Source organism: Bufo bufo, chromosome 1, assembly GCF_905171765.1.
Source record: "Bufo bufo chromosome 1, aBufBuf1.1, whole genome shotgun sequence".
Classification (NCBI taxonomy): Eukaryota; Metazoa; Chordata; class Amphibia; order Anura; family Bufonidae; genus Bufo; species Bufo bufo.
Window position 1 is genome coordinate 387,651,901 of NC_053389.1, and position 4,125 is coordinate 387,656,025.

The following is a 4,125-nucleotide window of genomic DNA, read 5'->3' on the forward strand; positions in this document are numbered from 1 at the left end:
ATTATATGTCTTTTTAATAATGTATTTAAATAAATTTCATATTTTTATAGCTAATTAGTCTCAGTGTTCGATTATAGGTCTTCCCATTATCTTATTGGCCTTGGCAGCAGCTGCCTGACACTGGTTTTTGCAGCTTAGTTTTCTGTTTATTAAAATTCCTAGATCCTTTTCCATGTCAGTGTTACCGAGTGTTTTACCATTTAGTATGTACGGGTGACTTGCATTATTCCTTCCCATGTGCATTTCTTTACATTTGTCAGTGTTAAACCTCATCTGCCACTTATCTGCCCAAGCCTGACAGACATGTGCTGTACGTGTTCTCCACGGACAGCACACGTCTCCATTCATTTTAGTGTGTATTCAGACATCAGTGTTTTTAGCACGGATGCATGCTCTATTTTGTCCGTGTTCACAGATCCATCACGTCCATTATAGTCTATGGGTCCGTGAAAAAAGAGATGCTTTAAAAATTATTTTTCAGCTGTTCAGTGTCAGTGAAACATGGATGCAACATGGACAGCAAAAAACGGACAGCTTCACGGATGCATCACTGACCACCTTACATAGTAACATAGTACATAAGGCCGAAAAAAGACATTTGTCCATCGGCCTGTTATCCTGCAAGTTGATCCAGAGGAAGGCAAAAAAAAAAAACCTGTGCGGTAGAAGCCAATTTTCCCCACTTTAGGGGAATAAAAAATTCCTTCCCGACTCCATTCAGGCAATCAGAATAACTCCCTGGATCAACGACCCCTCTCTAGTAGCTATAGCCTGTAATATTATTACACTCCAGAAATACATCCAGGCCCCTCTTGAATTCCTTTATTGTACTCACCATCACCACCTCCTCAGGCAGAGAGTTCCATAGTCTCACTGCTCTTACCGTAAAGAATCCTTTTCTATGTTTGTGTACAAACCTTCTTTCCTCCAGACGCAGAGGATGTCCCCTCGTCACAGTCACAGTCCTGGGGATAAATAGATGATGGGAGAGATCTCTGTACTGACCCCTGATATATTTATACATATTAATTAGATCTCCCTTCAGTCGTCTTTTTTCTAAAGTGAATAACCCTAATTTTGATAATCTTTCAGGGTACTGTAGTTGCCCCATTCCAGTTATTACTTTAGTTGCCCTCCTCTGGACCTTCTCTAGCTCTGCTATGTCTGCCTTGTTCAATGGAGCCCAGAACTGTACACAGTACTCCATGTGTGGTCTGACTAGCGATTTGTAAAGTAGTAGGAATATGTTCTTATCACGGGCATCTATGCCCCTTGTGATGCAACCCATTATCTTATTGGCCTTGGCAGCAGCTGCCCGACACTGGTTTTTGCAGCTTAGTTTGCTGTTTATTAAAATTCCTAGATCCTTTTCCAGGTCAGTGTTACCGAGTGTTTTATCATTTAGTATGTACGGGTGACTTGCATTATTCCTTCCCATGTGCATTTCTTTACATTTGTCAGTGTTAAATCTCATCTGCCACTTATCTGCCCAAGCCTCCAATCTATCCAGATCCCTCTGTAGTAATATACTGTCCTCTTCAGTGTTAATAACTTTACACAGTTTAGTGTCATCTGCGAAAATGGATATTTTACTATGCAAGCCTTCTACAGCCAAACAAAACTCTATATTTATTACCCTGATTCTGCGGTTTACAGAAACACCCCACATGTGGTTGTAAACTGATGTAAGGGCACACATCAGGGTGCAGAAGAAAAGAAACGCCATATGGTTTTTGGAAGGCATTTTGCTGGACTGGTTTTTAGATGCCATGTCCCATTTGAAGCCCCCCGATGCACCCTTACAGTAGAAACTCCCAAAAAGTGACCCCATTTTGGAAACTAGGGGATAAGGTGCCAGTTTTATTGGTACCATTTTTGGGTACATATGATTTTTTGATCATTCATTATTACATTTTATGGGGCAAGATGACGAAAAAATTTATAATTTTGGCAGTATTTATCAATTTATTTTTACAGCATTCACCTGAGGGGTTAGGTCATGTGATATTTTTATAGAGCAAATCAGTTTTATTGGTACCATTTTGGGGGACATAAGCCTTTTTGATCGCTTGGTGACAAAAATGGCTTTTTTTGACAGTCTTTATTTTAATTTTTTTACAGTGTTCACCTGAGGGCAGTGGCGTACCGCCCATAGAGGCAGACCACGCCATTGCTATGGGGCCCGCAGCACTGGGGGGGCCCGGAGAGCAGAGAAGGCCCCGCCCACACTATTTGGCCCCGCCCACTCATGACATGCGGCTATGCGACTGCTTTTCTTTTCAGCCAACTCTTCTTCCGCAATCTCCGCCGCCAAAAGCATCCATCCCCCGACCGCACCCCCGCCCGGAGTCTGACCTGATCCTGACCTGACTGCTGCGGAATCAGGATCAAACCAGCCTGCAAGTAGCGCTCGCTGGCCAATCAGCACAAGGCAACTCTGTTGAGGCAGCTGCTGATTGGCCAGTGTGCGCAAGGGAGGCGGGAGAATCGGTTCGCCGTCGGCCGTCGCCAGCGTGCCTGAGGAGACGAAGAAGCACCCTGTCCCGCCTGGCCTGAACCGTTCGTCCTGAAGGCTGCCGTGTCACTGCCTGGCCCTGGCTGCCTGAGAGTGAGACTGAGAGAGAGCAGACTCAGTCAGCAGAGACTAGGTATGATAATGTTGTCAAACTTGTCAGATACTCAGATTGTCAGACTCAGACACTGACAGCCTGACAGGCCAGGCAGCAAGAGAGAGGAGGGGTGGGGAGAGGGACAGCCAGGACAGGGTGGGACATGCTTCAATCCCACTCCAGTGAGTCCTGTTGTCCTCTATGAGCCCCAAAATGCCCATGGGGGAGAAGTAGGAAGAAAGCACACTGTCCTGAGATTTTTGGGGGGCATTAGGGGTTGGGGGGCTCATAGAGGACAGTGTGCTTTCCTCCTACACCTTCCTAACATCCCCCCCCCCGGGGCATTTTGGAGGGCATTAGGCAAGGTTGGATGGATATTAACCCTTCTAACTCCTTGCGGCTAATGCTGAGTGTGCACATAGCCACCGAATGATATTTCACCAACCAGCCAAAACCCCCCCCAACACACACACAAACACATGCGCATATGTGCACACTCAGCATCAGCAGCAAGGAGTTAAAGGGGTTTAGATCATGTATAAATGTCACGAGGGTGTCAAGAGCCACGCCTGACTCTGTTATACCCGGGGTCAGGAAGTCGCAGCGGGTGGCTGCACGCTCTATGTAGAAAGATTGTGCTGTTTCTTTATGGTAGCTTTCTGGGTTTGCCTTGCAACCCTTTTTGGCTCACTCAGGGATCCGTAGCTTCTTCTCCTCAGCTGTTTCTTGTCCAGCACTCCCAACCTCCTTATATTCCCCTCTCACACTTCTCTGGTTGCCAGATATAGAGCTTCCTGCCTGGACTTCTATACTGACCCACTGGAGCTGTGTAGCTGTGATTCCTGGCTGTTGTTCCAGAACGTTACCCTCCGGATCCCTGTTGGGCTTTGGTGGTCTGCTGTTGTCGCCCACCTGGGATTATATGTTTTGTCTGTATTGTCTGTCCTCTCCTTGGTGTTTTCCTCTTAGTGTCAGTGGTGCGGACTAGTGATCAACACCGCCCTATTCACTACATAGGGCTCATCTTAGGGAAAGCCAGGGTTTAGGCATGTGATCGGCGTACGGGTGAGGAACCCGTCTAGGGACGTCAGGGACGTCAGGGCAGTCAGGTGCCAGCCGCAAGGTGAGTCAGGGGTCACCACCTTTCCCTCTCCCTTGGACAGGGCCTTCCCATTTCCCTCCCTTTGCGTGACGCCGGTCATTACAATAAATGTATTTAATGGGGGTGTGGCATGAGAGGTGCCAGGTCAGGAAGTGGGAGGGGCCATGGTGGGTAGTGGGTGGGGTTAAGGGGCCCAATTCAGATTTTTGCTATGGGGCCCAGTGATTTCTATGTACGCCCCTGCCTGAGGGGTTAGATCATGTGATATTTTTATAGAGCTGGTTGTTACGGACGCGGAGATACCTAATATGTATACTTAGCATATTTGAAAGAAAAAATGATGTCTTAGTGTCTCCATGTTCTGAGAGCTATAGTTTTTTTTTAAACGATTTTCTTATGTAGGGTCTCATTTTT